A 16988-nucleotide genomic window follows, 5' to 3' on the forward strand; every position below is an offset into this window, starting at 1 on the left:
AGATACTCAATAATCATTCTTTACTCTTTCTCTTAGCAATAGTAACTGTAGAAAGAAGAAATTGATGAGACACCAGCTTTTCCTGGAATTCCAATTGACCAGGTTAAAACACAAACTTGCTCCAGTCCCTCACTGTCCTCACACACGTAAAAGGAAAATCAGGAAAGACTATTATCTATATATCTATACTTATATCTATATCTAGAGAGAGAGGGAGAGAATGAGAGGGAGAGAGAGGCCAGCCTAATGCAGTTACAGGGAAAGGCTGGAATCTGTCCTGAGCTCACAGATGTCTCCCGGATAGAGTGGTGAGTCACACCTGCACAATTACAAAACCCTCCACTCCTTGTGCAAACATGGTGCCGTACCAGGTCACTCACGTATAATCCCACATACACACCTAGGGGACAAAGACCCAATCACACAGCCTCCCCACACCCACGTACCTACAGCCCCACAGCCACGCAATCACAATCTCACACACACACAAACACCCCAAGGGGGTTACACTAGTCACACCTGCACAGCCACGGGCACCCAACACCACACAGTCACAGACGAACACACACACACAGCAGTGCTGCACACGTTTCCCAAAATCACACAGCCCCCTCACGGCGGGACAGTCCCAACTGCACGATCACGTGGGCCCTCTACATCCCTGTGCACAAAGGCGCAGTCATGCAGTCACAGTCACATACTCCGTCCTGGGAACTGGCACCGTCCCCAGCACTCTACTCCGTCACCCAGAGTTACCACCACATAAAGTCACAATCACACACCACGAATACACACGGTTAATATCACAATCTCTCTCCCTCCCTCCCATTCCTCCTCCCTTTCTCATCTCTCTCTCTCTCTCTCTCTCTCTCTCTCTCACACACACACACACACACACATACACGCACACGATCTCTTCAGCCCGCTCCGGACACGAAATGCTCCTACCTGAACCCCTCACCCCAGTCCTTCCCAGGTTCCGGTCTGGTCCAAACGGGCCAAGTTGCACCAGACTCCAAAGGCCCCGCAGCAGCTAAGGTGCCGCCTTCCCGCAAAGCGGCCGAACCCGAGGAGCGCAGCGTCCGCCGGCAGAGCCCTCCGGGAAACGCGGCCCGGGAGCGGACCGCGGGCCTCCCGCTTCCCCTCAGCGCGGAAGCCGAGCTCGTGCTGCTCTACCGCTTCCCGGCGCCAAACAGAACCGCGAGGCCCGACGTGGAGCCGCGGGCGGGAGGCAACCGCCAGGCCTCCAGCGGCCTCAGCCCGGGCAGCTCGAGGGTCGCCACAGCCCGCGCACCAGACGCCCGCTCCGGCGGCGAACGCGGCCTCGAGCCGCGGCGTCTGAGAGAAACGTAGCCCCAGCCGGAAAAGCCGCCAGTCAGGCGGAGTGCGAGCGAGCACCTGGTCCTGGCAGTCGGGATCCGCCGGGCGGCGCCAGAGACACTTCTGGAGGTTCTAGTTCGCCCTCTGCGGGCAAGCGGATGACACCTCATGTCTGTCGGTCGGCTCAGCGCTGAGGAGGGTGAAGGTGGCACCTGGTCGTCCCTTTCTGGACCGAGTGGAGGCGGCGACAGGGAAAGAATCACGGTCCTGGAGGGGAAAGGGGGACGCGCCCGCGGGATGCCCTCAGGTGCCCTCCTCCGGCCGGCGGAGACCTGCGCGAGACGCCGCCTTGCGGTGGCAGGTGTGGCTGGATGTTGTGTATTTGTGATTACGGGTCACCTGTTCGGGAGGCCAGGCTTGTACCTGTGTATCTCCAGTGAACCTCTAAGCCTTATGGCAGGCATCCGTAAAATGGGAGAGAGCTTTAGGGAGCACTGGTTTTTGTGTTTCTTTCTTAAGACTTTATTTATTCATGAGAGACACAGAGAAAGAGAGGGGCAGAGACACAGGCAGGCGGCGCTAAACCACTGCGCCACCAGGGCCGCCCGAAAGTTCCTTGATCTTCCTGGTAACCAGCCCCTATTCCGAAGTTATCTAGAAGCCCACCAAGAGTCACCTCATCAGGAGAAAATATGCTTCTAGCACCCCGGTCACTCAAGAAATTACAAGGGTTTTAGGAGCTCACTGTTAGGATCTAGAGACAGAGACCAAATAGATATTTCTTACTATCTCACAATTCACATAATCCAAAGAAAACAGGATAGAAGGAATAGAAAAAGCACAGAGGGGCCAACATAAAACAAAATGATAGACCTAAGGGCGCCTGGGAGGCTCAGCGGTTGAGCATCTACCTTTGGCTCAGGTCGTGATCCCAGGGTCCTGGGATCGAGCCCCACCTTGGGCTCCCCACAGGAAGTCTGCTTCTCTCTCTGCCTATGTCTCTGCCTCTCTCTGTGTGTCTCTCATGAATAAATAAATTAAATCTTTTTAAAAAAGATAGACCTAAATCTAACCTTATCAATAATTACATTGAATGGGATGCCTGGGTGGCTCAGTGGTTGAGCGTCTGCCTTTGGCTCAGGTCGTGATCCTGGGGTCCTGGGATCAAGTACCACATCAGGCGAGGAGCCTGCTTCTCCCTCTGCCTCTTTCTGTGTGTGTCTCTCATGAATGAATGAATAAAATCTTTTAAAAAATTACATTGAATGTAAAGGGTCCTAACACACCAAATAAAAGACATATTATTTCTCTAATTATATTGGAAAAAATTGCCCAACTATTTAGTGTCTAAATAAACCCATCAGAAATACAATGAAATAGCTAGGTTAAGGGTAAAGGGATGGGAAAAGATATGCTGTATCAACACTACTAAAAATTAACCTGTAATAGGCACATTAATATCAGGCTTCATTGATTTCAGAACAAGGAAAATTACTTGGTATATGTAATAGTGAAAATTTTTGAAAATAATTTATAGAAACCTCAAGGACTTATGGGATATCAAAAAGTCCAATATTCATGTCACTGGGGTTCCAGAAGGAAAGGAGCAGAATACGTGTACCAAAAAAAATTTTTTGAAGAAATAATAGCCTAAATATTTCCCAAATTTGGTGAAAGACATAAATTACATGTCAATTTTCTTGACAAACGACTAAACTAAAAGAAAATTATACCCAGCCACATCATAATCAGTCTGCTAAAAAAAAAAATAAAGGTTTTGAAAAAACTGAAAGCAGTCAGACAAAAATAGCACAATACATGTAGGGGAGCAATGAATCAAATGGTTGTGGTCTTCTCATGAGAAAAAAAAAAAATAGAGCCCTGAAGGCAAAGAAACAATATTCTGAAAGAATATTAAAAAAGAACCACCACGGGGTGCCTGGATGGTTCTGTTATTTAAAAGTCTGCCTTCAGCTCAGGTAATGATCTCCAGGTCCCGGAATAAGCCTCACCTTTGGGCTTCACCCTCAGCAGGGTGTCTGCTTCTCTCTCTCCCTCTGCCCCTCCCAACTGCTGGTTTTCTCTCGCAAATAAACAAAAGCGCTTAAAAAAAAAAAAAGTGTGTGTGTGGGGGGGTGCCTGAAAGGCTCAATCAGTCAAGAATCTGCCTTCGGCTCAGGTCAGGATCTCAGGGTCCCAGGATCAAGCCCTGGGTCAGGCTCCTTGAGCCACAGAGAATCTGCTTCTCCCTCTCCCTTTGCCCCTGCCCCCATTCATGTGCTCTTTCTCTCTCTCAAATAAATAAATCTTTTAAAAAAAAATAAAAGAACTACTAATTGGGGCACCTTGGTGACTCAGTCAGTTAAATAACCAACTGGTGATTTCAGGTCAGGTCATGATCTCATGGGTCATGACCTCATGGGTCCTGGGATCAAGCCCTGCTTCAAGCTCTGCACTCAGCAGGGAATCTACTTGAGATTCTCTCTCTCCCACTCCCTTTGCCACTCCCTACCCGCACTCTCTCACTTTTTTCTAAAATAAATAAATATTAAAAAAAACCCTGCCAATCAACAATTCTCAATAATTGAGAATATCCTTTAGAAATTAAGGTGAAATAAAGGTGTTCTTGGAGAATACCTTTGGTGAATACCTTGATGAATTTTCTTCTTGGAAGGAAAAGGGATAGAATTAATTGTCAATATTCCTACTTTGAAGGAAGAAAGTAGGGTGAAGAAAAATAAATGGGAAACTTGGGACTTAAGAAATAAAGGATGACCAACAAGAGTGGCACATATCTGGATAAATATAAAAACATTATTCATCCCTTTAAGGGTTGTCAGTGTATATAGATATAACAATAAATATAGAGAAGATTTAAAAAGGACTTTATGGTTTTGAGGCTTACATTTTGCTTAAAGTAGTAAAATATCAACTCTATATATATGGACTAGGAGAACTTAGATTATGTATATAGATCTTTCTTGTGATGGGTTTACATCCAGATAGTCTCATCATAAATTGAAAACATCAGAAGGCAAAAATGCTTTTAATACACTTAAACTATTAAACATCATAGCTTTGACTAGCCTACCTTAAAGATGTTCAGAACACTTACAGTTGGGTAAAATCAACGAACACAAGCCTATTTTATAACAAAGCATTGAATATCTCATAATTTATTGAATACTGTAGTGAGAGTGAAAAACAATGTTTGCATAGGAATAGAATGGTTCTAAGTGAAATGGTTCTTTACCCTCATGATTGTGTGGCCACCCAGGATCTGTGGCTCGTTGCTGCTGCTAAAATCTAATGTACACAGGCTGAGAAACTCTGAGTTGAACAGTTTTTTCAAATGATGAATTTGAAAAATGTGCCACTTTCTCCATGATTTCTGGTGAGAAATCTGCTGTTATTTAAATCGTTTTCCTTCTGTAAGTAAGGTATCATTTCCCTCATACTCTTAAGACTTTTTCCTTTATATTTAGTTTTCAGAAATTTGATTATAATGTATCTTGACTTGGATTTCTTTTTTTTTTTTTTTTTTACCCCATTTGGGCTTTGCTCAGCTTCTTGAATCTATCTGTAGGCTATAGATGTATATCTTTTGCCATATTTGGGACATTTTTCAATCATTATTTCTTCAACTATTTATTTAGCCCTGACCTCCTTTTTCTTCCTCTGGGGGCTCCTGTGACAGGAATATTATATTTTTCTTATACTCTCACAGCCCTCTAAGGCTCTGTTTCATTTATTTATTTCCTTGTTTTATCTGAGTCTCTGTTTTGGGTTTTTTTTTTTTTTCTGTTTTTGTTTTCAATCTAGTTTCTCTCTGCTGTCAGACTGAATAATCTCTATTGTCTCTCTTCAAGTTTAATGAATCTTTTTTTTTAAGATTTTATTTATTTATTCATGAGAGACACACAGAGAGAGAGGCAGAGACACAGGCACAGGGAGAAGCAGGCTCCATGCAGGGAGCCCGGTGCGGGACTCAACCCTGGGGACCCCAGGATCATGCCCTCGACCAAAGGCAGGCGCTAAACCACTGAGCCACCCAGGGATCTCCAAGTTTAATGAATCTTAAAGAAAATTTAGTGAATCTTTCCTCTGTACCTTCCATTCTGCTGTTGAGCCCATCCATTAAGTCCCCCCCCCTTTTTTTTAAGATTTTATTTATTGGGATCCCTGGGATCCCTGGGTAGCGCAACGGTTTAGCGCCTGCCTTTGGCCCAGGGCCCGATCCTGGAGACCTAGGATCGAATCCCACATCGGGCTCCTGGTGCATGGAGCCTGCTTCTCCCTCTGCCTATGTCTCTGCCTCTCTCTCTCTCTCTGTGTGTGTGACTATCATAAATAAATAAAATATAAAAAAATAAAAAAATTTTTTTAAAGATTTTACTTATTCATGAGAATACGCAGAGGGGCGAGAGAGAGAGAGAGAGAGAGAGAGAGAGAGAGAGAAAGGCAGAGACACAGGCAGAGGGAGAAGCAGGCTCCATGCAGGGAGCCTGACGTGGGACTCCATCCCAGGTTTCCAGGATCACGCCCTGAGCTGTAGGCGGCGCTAAACCGCTGAGCCACCGGGGCTGCCCAAGTTTTCCCTTTTTTTAATATCAGTTACTGTATACTTCAATTCTTAAATTTCCATTTGGTTCTCTTTGTCTTCTATTTCTTGCTGAAATTTACTTTCTATTTTTCATTTGTTTCAAGTGGTTTTTTTTCAATTGCTAATCAAGGCATGTTAATGTCTGTTTTATTTTTTTTAATATTTTATTGATTTATTTGAGAGAGAGCACATGAATGGGGAGAGGGGCAGAGGGAGAGGAAGAAGGAGACGCCCTGCTGAGGGAGTCTGACTCAGGGCTCAATCGCAGGACTTCAGGATCATGACCTGAGCCAAAGTCAGCTGCCTTAACCAACTGAGCCCCTCAAGTGCCCCAGTAATGGCTGCTTTAAAAGCTTTGTCAGATCTTTGTAAGACCGCTGTCATTTGTGTTGGCACCCATTAATATTCTTTTGTTAATTTTTTAAGGTTTATTTTTAGAGAGCAAGCAAGTGTGTAGTGGTGGAGGGGCAGTAAGAGAGGGAGAGAGAGAATCTTAAGCAGGCTGTTAAGACCATCTTGGAGCCTGGAGGGGGCTCAATCTCACAATCCCTGAGATCATGATCTGAGCTGAAATCAAGAGTCAGAGGCCCAACCAACAGAGCTACCCAGGTGCTCCTCTGTTAGTAGACTATTTTTTAGAGGAGTTTTAGACTTATGACAGAACTATCTATTTTTTTTAATTCAAGTTGAGATTCTCCTGGCTTGGGTATGATTTTTTTACTGAAACGTAGGCATTTTGGACATTATGTTATGAGACTATATCTTATCTAAATCTTCAGTTTTAGCTGGCTTCTTCTGACATTATGGCTGAGAGAGCAGAAATACCACCTTGTCTCTTCCAAATGTGGGTAGAAGTCTAAGTAAGATTGATTTGAAAGAAAAAAAAAAAAGATTGATTTGGTTTTCCACTCAGCTTCTTTGACACCTGAGAAGGGGAAGGCCTCCAAGTTATTGCTGGACAGGGTTAAAAGTTACAGCTCTCCATTAGGCCTCCACTGTAACCTCCCTGGCTGGGAAGAATTGGGCTGTATTATTATTAGTTCCCAGGTGGTCTCTACTGACACTGTAGGGGTGTGTGTGGCCTCACTAACACTGGGCAACGGTGAAACCCTGACTTCCCTGTAGGTCTCTCTGACACGACCCAGTAGGGAGGCTGATTTTGGGTACCTCACTACTGCTGAGAAGAGGGTAGAAGTCTCACCTCTCCAAATGATTTACACCAACACCACAGAAGGGAGGGATACTGTCTCACACCCAGTGTGGGTGGTTGTCCTTTACTGACACCACCTCTGTGAAGAGAAAGTAGGTTTGGAGCACCTTTTTTTTACAGCCTGGCAAGTGTGTATCTACACTCCCCATGCAGTCCTTGCTGGTATGGACAGAGCCCATCTTTTTCTATGGTGTTTTCTTGGACTAGAGCAATTACTGGGTAAAATTTCCTTTCTTACTAAGCTGCCCCTTTGCTCGTTCTTCTGTTAGAGAGCAGGCTTTTGTTGGTGCTTTTCTCCTCCTGTCTTACAACAAGTATTTCAGGGTTGCCAGCTTCTTCGCTCCAAGTGTGGGACGTATGAGGCAAAAAATTCCCAAGGATCTCACCACCATGTTATTCCTTAGGTGCCATGTTCCCAGTGCTATCTGTCTTCTTCTTTCCACTTTCAAAATCTTATGTTTCTTTTCTATAATCACCCAGGGTTTTTATTTGTACCTAGAAAAAGTAGGGAAAAGTACCTCTACCCAATCCTCCCTGAGGCAGGGAATCTTCCATTTCTGCTTAAATTATTCCTTCCATCTTGTACATCTGTCCTTTTCTTGCCCCCTTTTTTCAAAGATTTATTTATTCATGAGAATAATGAATATTCATCTCTCAGAGAGAGAGAGAGAGAGAGAGAGAGAGAGAGAGAGGCAGAGACATAGGCAGAGGGAAAAGCAGACTCTATTCAGGGAGTCTGATGTGGGACTTGATCCTAGGACCCCAGGATCATGACCTGAGCTGAAGGCAGACACTCAACTGCTGAGCCACCTAAGCATCCCTTTTCTTGTCCTTTTAAATGTCTATTGTACATTTAGAGGATATTCTAGATCTATTTTTATATTTTTCCCTTTCATAATTTCAATCTGTCACTTTTCTTGGTCTTGTGATAACTTATCAAGCTGTTAAGATTGATTTGGTACTCTGCCTATACATTATGCTAATTACAGCTCTTCAAATTGCTTAATTTTATTGGTCTCAGTTTGTTCACTGTAAAATAAAGGGGTTGGAAAAAATAAAATAAAGGGGTTGGAAAAAATAAAATAAAGGGGTTGGAATAATCTTGAGCTTCTCTTTCATCTCTAAAGATGCTCTATTGCATAATGGCTTAAAAACTAATGGTTAATTACTAGCTATGTAAATTTCTATTTCCTCATTTGTAAAATGGAAATGAGTGACCACACTTCATAGACTTGATACATTATAAGTTTTTAGAACAATGTTTGACAAATATTAAAGACTCAGTTAGGGATGCCTTGGGCTCAGTGGTCGAGCGACTGCCTTTGGCTCAGGGCATGATCTTGGAGTCCTGGGATCAACTCCATGCCAGGCTCCCAATAGGGAGCCTGCTTCTCCCTCTGCCTGTGTCTCTGCCTTTCTTTCTCTCTCTCCTCCCTGTGTATTCTCATGAATAAATATATAAAATCTTTAAAAAATATAACATGTTGAAAACTCATTCTAGGGGATCCCTGGGTGGCTCAGTGGTTTAGCGCCTGCCTTTGGCCCAGGGCGCCATCCTGGAGTCCGGGGATGGAGTCCCGTGTCGGGCTCCCGGCATGGAGCCTGCTTCTCCCTCTGCCTGTGTCTCTGCCTCTCTCTCTCACTCTCTCTATCATGAATAAATAAATATTTTTTAAAAACCTCATTCTGGGAATTTAGATTTGAGAAAAACTCATAGATCTAAATATTTTTTTAGAAAAGAGAGTGATGCATTCCAGCTAGATTTGCTCACTCATGCTGGCAATTTTAAGGACTTATGTACCTAAGCTTATTTTCACAGAAACTGCTGTTTCACTCAAGTTTACTGATTTCCAGGTTACGGTTGGATTATGTCTCCAAAAAGATATATTAAGTCCTAACCCTAACATCCATGAATGTGACTTTGTTTGAAAACAGGGTTTTTACAGATATAATAAAGTCGAGATCATACTGTATCAGGGTAAGCCCTAAAACCAATAATTCATGCTCTCATAAAAAGATAGGTTTGTGGGACCCCTGGGTGGCTCAGTGGTTGAGTGTCTGCCTTCAGCTCAGGTTGTGATCATGGGGTCCTTGGAATCGAGTCCCACATCGGTCTCCCTGCAGGGAGCCTGCTTCTCCCTCTGCCTATGTCTCTGCCTCTCTCTGTGTCCCTCATGAATAAATTAAATCTTTAAAAAAGAGAGAGAGAAAAAGGTTTGCAGACAGACACAAAGGAGATAAGGGGAAGGGGACCATGCAGCTACAAAACCAGGAATGCCTGGGACAAGAAGCAAGGAAGCATCTTCCCCACAGCCTCTAGAGGGAGCATGGCCCAAATCATATCTACTGGTTTTGGACTTCTAGCCTCCAGAATGGAGAGAGAATAGCAAAATACCACAAACTTGGTGGCTTATAATACTTACATTATACTTGATGGCTTATTTTAAGTTTTGTGGTATTTTGCAATAGCAGCTCTAGAATACAAACACTCTTCATTCACCAAAAAACTTTACATTCATTTTTAAATTTTCTCTATCTTTAGATCATCATCATCTGCATGGAAAACTTACTCTACTGGCCAGTCTTCTTCTCACATATATTTTCATAGCAGTAAAGAACAGTGATGAATGAGAACATATCAAGTGGATTACAAACTTGTTATAAAGGGAAATTATATAATCAGTTTCAATTATGCAATCAGATTTGAAAGCTTAAAAACTATCAAATTTATTCCAGTAGGACTCCAAGTTGGCCAAGCAGGAATTCTTGAAGGAACTCAAGAAATGGATTTTGGTGGTTTGCTTTTATTACACAATACATGTACATTTTTAAAAAGATAAGGCGGGAAAAGTTTTTAAAAACCCAAACTCATCTATAATCCCAGCTATTCAGGATTATCACTCTTAACATTTGCTAACCATCCTTCCTTAGTTTATTCTGAATATGCTCAGAAAGTGTACCTTGAATAGAAATCGTTATTTTACATCTTGTGTTATTGGCTTCCCTACAATACCCTAGGAAATTGCCCATTTTTATTGCACTGTAAAAACACGTAAGAGCAGTGCAATAAGTGACCTGAGGGTAATAAAAAATATGTGCAAGTGGTTTTCCTACCCCACTCTATTCATGCGTCTTGGCACTCCCCAGAGTTAAGAGAAAGAAACAGAGATATTCCTGCTTGAAGAAACATTAGGTGAAAGGGTTCTCAGAGTGAATCTTCCAACTTACACATAACCCAATTCTAAGGCCAGGCCTGAATGGTTATACATAATTGATGAAGAAATACAGTAGAAAAAGCTGGGTCAGTCAATGATTTCTTCCAAAGAGCTCCATCTCCTCTTTTAAGACACTCCAGAATGAAGAATTTTATTATTTTTTAAAGATATTTTATTTATTTATTCATGAGAGACACAGAGAGAGAGAGAGAGTCAGAGACACAGGCAGAGGGAGAAGCAGGCTCCACACAGGGAGCCTGATGTGGGACTCCATCCCGGGACTCCAGGATCACGCCCTGGGCCAAAGGCAGGCGCCAAACCACTGAGCCACCCAGGGATCCCCAAGAACGAATAATTTTAAAATGATAAAAGCAATCATGAGTTTACCCTGAATTGGCTTTGCTCCAGAGAGTTTTAAAATTATCTGGTGAGGGCAGCCCTGGCGGCACAGCGGTTTAGCACCGCCTGCAGCCCAGGGTGTGATCCTGGAGACCAGGGATCGAGTCCCACATCAGGCTCCTTGCATGGAGCCTGCTTCTCCCTCTGCCTGTGTCTCTGCCTCTGTGTGTGTGTGTGTGTGTGTGTGTGTGTGTGTGTGTGTGTGTCTCATGAATAAATAAATAAATAAATCTTTTAAAAAATTATCTGGTGAAAAAAAATTTTTTAATTAAAAAAATTTTAAATCTGGTGAATTTATCAGTTTCTTTGTCTGGTTCCTTTTACTTGAAGAACATATAATGTTAGGAGCACCTGGATGGCTCCAGTCAGTTAAGGGACTGATTCTTGATTTCAGCTCAGGTCATAATCACACAGTCTTGAGATCAACCCCCATGTTGGACTCTGCACTGGACATGCAGCCTGTTTGGGATTCTCCTTCTGCCTCTCCTCCCTGCCACACACACCACCAGCTTGCACTCTATCCATCTCTAAAAAGAAAAAAAAAAAACATACGAAATTAGAGCCATTTTACCTTCCTGAATCCAAATTTTCACCATTCTCTAGTGACTTTATCTCTAAGTGTTTGCCTTAAAGATTATTCTGTTCTTGTATGCTATGTGCCTAGTGTATCTTTCTCTGTATTTTTCACCTTTGTGTCCTTATATATTTTTTTATTTTTAAAATATTTTATTTACTTATTCATGAGACACACAGAGAGAGAGGCAGAGACAGGAGAAGCAGGCTCCATGCAAGGAGCCAGATGTGGGACGCAATCCTAGGACTCCAGGATAACGCCCTGAGCCAAAGGCAGACGCTGGACCACTGAGCCACCCAGGTGTCCCTGTGTCCTTATCTTTTTAGATGTGACCCTGGTAAATAGCCTATAGCTGCTTTATTTTATTTTTATTTTTTTAAAGATTTATTTATTTATTCAGAGAGCGAGAGAGAGGCAGAGACACAGGCAGAGGGAAAAGCAGGCTCCATGCAGGAAGCCCAACATGGGACTCCATCCCAGGTCTCCAGGATCACACCCCGGGCTGCAGGCGGCGCTAAACCGCTGCGCCACCGCGGCTGCCCAGCCTATAGCTGCTTTAAAACAAAAAAGCAAAAAACCCAAAACCCCATCATTTCACAATCTTTGATCCTAATTGAAAAGTTAAGCCCATTTACACTTACTGGGATTAATGATGCATTTAGATTTATTTCAAGTATTTGTTGTGGTTTCTACTTATTTTTTTGTTCAGATTTCCTTTTCAGTTTCCTGCCTTTGATTCTTTTCTCCATTTTCTTCTAGTTTAGTGGTCTTTCCCTGATGCCCTTCTCTCTCAGTGGTTACCCCAGTTGTTTATTTTAAAGATCTTATTAATTTATTTTGAGAGAAAGAGAATGAGCAGGGAGGAAAGGCAGAGGGAGAGGGAGAAGCAGGCTCCCGCTGAGCAGAGAACCTGACATCCCAGAACCCTAGGGATCATACCTGAGCTGAAGGCAGAGGCCTAACCAACTGAGCCACCCAGGCATTTTATTTTACCCTGGCTATTTTAACATGAACACTTAAGAGACAACATGCATGCCATCCTCTTGAAATGAAAGGACCTTAGAATGATTTAACCTAATAACTTGCTCACAGAAGTTTGCTTCTCAAAACTTTATTATTTTTAAATTTAAAAAAATTCTAAGTAGACACCACACCCAGCATGGAGCCCAACACAGGGCTTGAACTTGCAACTCTGAAATTAAGATGCGAGCCGAAATCAAGAGTTGGATGCTTAAACAACTGAGACATCCTGGTGCCCTTTTAATTTTATTTTTAAGATTTTATTTCTTTTAGAGAGCATGAGGGGCAGGAGGAGAGACAGAATCTCAAGCAGGCTCCACACTGAGCAGAGCCTGATTCAGGGCTCAATCTCACAACTGAAGATCATGACCTGAGGCAAAATAAAAAGCCAGACATTTAAACTGTCTAGCCCCTTTTAATCTTTTTTAAAAAAGATTGATTGATTTATAATAGAGAGAGAGAGAGGCAGAGACACAGGAGGAGGGAGAAGCAGGCTCCATGCTGGGAGCCCGACATGGGACTTGATTCCAGGACTCCAGGATCACCTCCTGGGCCAAAGGCAGGCGCTAAACTGCTGAGCCACCCACGGATCCCCTTAATTTTTTAAAATATTTGAGAGGTTGGAAGGGCAGGAGGCAGCAGGCAGAGGGAGATGGAGAAGCAGACTCCCTACTGAGCAGGGAGCCCAACTCTGAGCTTGTCTGGTCTCCGCTATTTTCTTGTTTTCACATAACAACCTATTTTCTACAAGATTCCTGATGTAACATTGCCAGAAACTCCCTGGGTCCATGTTAATTCTAACCAACTAATGCAGATTTGCCCTAAAGTTCACTCCTCCAACCATCTGCATTTTTTTTAGTTCTGTAGGAGGATAATCTCACTATATAGAACTTTAATTCAATAACTCTAATTCCCTTTCATTTAGCAGGATATCAGAATTTCTCAAATGTGATAACATCTGAAACTACAGAGAAAAGTCACCAGTAGGATGTTCTTGGTCAACTCCATAAACCACTAGGGCAATGCAGCTCAAACTGGACACATCTTAGGGATGTCTGAAACGAGGACTGCCTCATAAGGAAAAGGGGATTTTTTTTTTTGAAAAGGGGATTTTTAATGAAAAATTTAAGAGCCTTCATTTTATTGGGGACCTATGAGCATGCTTCAACTTTTTAAGTATAATATACCTCCTTTTATCTCCTCGAATTGTACACATTCTAGCATTCTTAACCAAACAACTTTATCTGGTATTTCATTCTCCTTTTATTAGGAGATAATATAATTTTATTCTCCTTTTATTCTCCTTTTATTATTTCATTGAAAAAATTATATATATATATATATAATTTTATTCTCCTTTTATTCTCCCCACATTTTCAGATGTGTTTGCACACATGCTTACGTTCTCTCTTCCTTCCTGTTCAGATAAAATAAGCCAGATTCCTATCAACCATTAACTGAGTCTTCTATACAACAGCTCATCTTCTCTTAGCCTCTCAAATATTTTGTCCTCAAGTTGCCTTACTGGGTCATTGCCATTAGTTTACAAATATACTCTATATATTCTATCTTTAATAACCAAAAATAAAGAACCAAAATCCCTTCCTTAATCTCACATCTACCTCAAGCTCATTCTGGACTTCCAGCAAGACATTTCGAATAGCCTATACTTGCTGTCACCTCTTCCTATCTTTGTGTTCACCATGTAACTCAGTCTAATAGTGATAAACAGGGGCAGCCTCGGTGGCTCAGCAGTTTAGCACCGCCTTTGGCCCAGGGTGTGATCCTGGAGACCCAGGAGGAGTGAGTCCTATATCGGGCTCCCTACATGGAGCCTGCTTCTCCCTCTGTGTCTGCCTCTCTCTCTCTCTCATGAATAAATGAACTCTTTAAAAAATATAGTGATAAAGATTTATTGAGCATTTATTATGTATGGAGTACTAAGATTTCCTTTAATGTGAATTATTACTTAATCACAACTGAATGAGATGATGATGCACTAGAGGGTAAGGCAACTGAGGCACAAATGTTACAAAACTTGCAGAAAGCCTCAAAAACAGTGGCAGGACCAGATTTCAAAACCGGGCAGGCTGATAGCAGAGCCATACTCTTACCAGTTTATCCTATACTGCTCTAATCTGGTGTAGGATCCCAGCAGCCCACCAAACAAGCTTTTCAAAAGGTCTACAATGGCCTACATATTGCCAAACATAAAGGATTTTGTGCTCACCTTACTCAATTTTGTAGAAGCGATCAACAGAATGATTATCTTCCCATACATAGATCTCTTGGCTTCTTAGACTCCAAATTCTAAATATCCTCCTTTTTCCTTGCATAAAAGACCGGCCACCTTTTCTTCTTCTATGTGGCTCCTAAACATCAGAGTGCCAAGGCTCCAAACTAAGCTTTGTTTACTCAGTTTCCCTGAGTGATCTTACCCTATCATCTAACACTATCTAAAAGCGTATGATTTGGGGCACCAGGGTGGCTCAGCGGTTGAGCATCTGCCTTTGGCTCAGGTCGTAATCCCAGGGTCCTGGGATCCAGTCCCATATCAGGTTCCTCAGGGGCATGCATGCTTCTCTTTCTGCCAACCTCTGCCCGTCTCCCCCATGAGTAAATAAAATCTTAAAAAAAAATTTTTTTTAAATAAATGAATAAAGCTTGATCCCAAAGTGAGTGGTCTCCTTTTAAAAAGCTGGCGTTGTACTTAAGGTCTTCCTGTTATCATGCACCTCATTGTCCTGTCAGCTCACCTCCCAAAAAACATTCCCAGAATTGTCCCTTTCTACCCATCTCCACTGCAGCATCTGTCCTAACTTCTATCACCTCGTGTCAGTGATTATTCAACTCCAAAGTGGTCACCCTGGCTCTACTCGTTCCCATTTCAATCCAGTCTTCAAAAACATCAAGTGTCAAAATGTTAATCATAATACTTTAACAGATTCTCATTGCATTTAATAAAACCCAAGCCTTCACACAATGTCCTTTGATACATCTTCAACTACATCCCACTTTCCCCTTTCCTACTAGTGTATTATCACAAAATTGAAAATGTAACCCCCTCAACCCCAACTCTTTAACCATCAGAGTACTAGTAAAATCTCAAAAGGGCAGCAGCAGGTTGTCTTGATACTGTGTATCTGTCTAGCACGTAATAATAGGTGGTAGGCAAGTATTTGTCAAGAGTTTACAACATACACCTTAACTTGCTAATTTAGTCTTAGTAGATGTAAAACACTAAGCTTGTCATTTACCTTTTTTCTTTTTAATATATGGAGAAATATGCATACTACTCAATGATCATGAGTTCTCAAAGTGTAGTCCCTGGCACAGTATTGTCATTACCTGGAAGTTGTTAGAAATACAAATTCTCAGCTCCCACTCCAGATTTACTGAATCAGCAGCTCTGGAGGTAAATCAGAAGCAACAAGCCCTTTAGGAGACTCTAATGTATAATGAAGTTTAAGAATCACTGATTCTGGGGCACCTGGGTGGCTCGTGGTTGAGTGTCTGCCTTTGGCTTGGGGTGTGATCCCGGGGTCCTGGGATTGAGACCCATATCCGGCTCCCCATGAGGAGCCTGCCTCTCTGCCTCTCATGAATAAAAACTCTTAAAAAAAAAATCACTGATTTTAATAAAAACACTGGGGAAAAAAGGTAAGGCTAAATTAATTCCAGCTTATGTGATCATTACTTTGTATGACAAAGTCACATTTAACTTTGTTATTCATTGGTGGTAAATAGTAACCTTACAAAGCCCGATTTTTTCACAATACTATAAACCAGTCACAAGCTGGTGTTTATACAAACACCTTAAATTTGAAATACACATACAATCAAGAAAAGCAAAGAAAGTGTTTTGTACATGACAGACACAACTAAGGAATACCTGAAAATGTAGATGTAAGGTTGCCTGAATATTAGGACATATTAGAAATTTTGTTGTGCTTGGGGCAAATAAAGGAGAATGTTTTGTGGCCCTTACATGGTTTGGGTGTTATATAAAGTAGCAGTATGTATCCAGGCAATGTGGGATTAACAAAGATTTATAAATCTTAACTCATGATTCAAGTGTGGGACAGTCAAGTTACTTAGATCTATATTTTATCAATTAGAATGAAGTACTTAGGGGGTTCAGATCACCCACCTCCTGACATGCTAAGTAATATGACAATTCTCAACTTCATGTTCAATTCTCTTCTATGAGCCAGCACAACCAGTCTTGCTCTGTTGCAAGTCTCGCTTTGTGGCGAGAAGGAATCTTAGGCCATGGCCAATTGGGCACACAGGCATTCCCCTGGTTTTGTCTTAGGGTCAGGATTGAATTATTCTGTTTAACTCCAAAGCTGCACAAACACAGGGGCAGTTAAGAGCTAAGTGAAGCACAACAGATTGAGGAAAAAAAAAAAAAAACTTTAGGAAAATATTTTAGAACTAATCTTTATATAGAATATTTTTCTTAACTGCAGGTGATAAATGGAGGCCATTTTTTAATGGTATACAAACATGTGGTACAGGGACGCCTGGGCGGCTCATCATCATTGTTTACCTTTGGCTCAGAGCATGATCCTGGTCCAGGGATTGAGTCCCACATTGGGCTCCCTGTGAGGAACCTGCTTCTCTTTGTGTCTCCCAGGAATAAAT

At 42.2% G+C, this 16988-nt stretch overlaps 1 long non-coding RNA gene across 2 annotated transcripts in view; it reads right to left on the reverse strand.

Annotated features, from left to right (window-relative positions):
* LOC121480189 overlaps nucleotides 1-1942 on the reverse strand; it is a 41751-nt gene extending 39809 nt beyond the window's left edge. For both annotated transcript variants that reach the window (XR_005984902.1, XR_005984903.1), the window contains exon 1: nucleotides 949-1942. This is a non-coding gene — a long non-coding RNA (uncharacterized LOC121480189). The remainder of the gene's footprint in view (nucleotides 1-948) is intronic.
* Nucleotides 1943-16988: the final 15046 nt, after the last annotated feature.

Source organism: Vulpes lagopus, chromosome 2 (genome assembly GCF_018345385.1).
Source record: "Vulpes lagopus strain Blue_001 chromosome 2, ASM1834538v1, whole genome shotgun sequence".
In the NCBI taxonomy this organism is placed as follows: Eukaryota; Metazoa; Chordata; class Mammalia; order Carnivora; family Canidae; genus Vulpes; species Vulpes lagopus.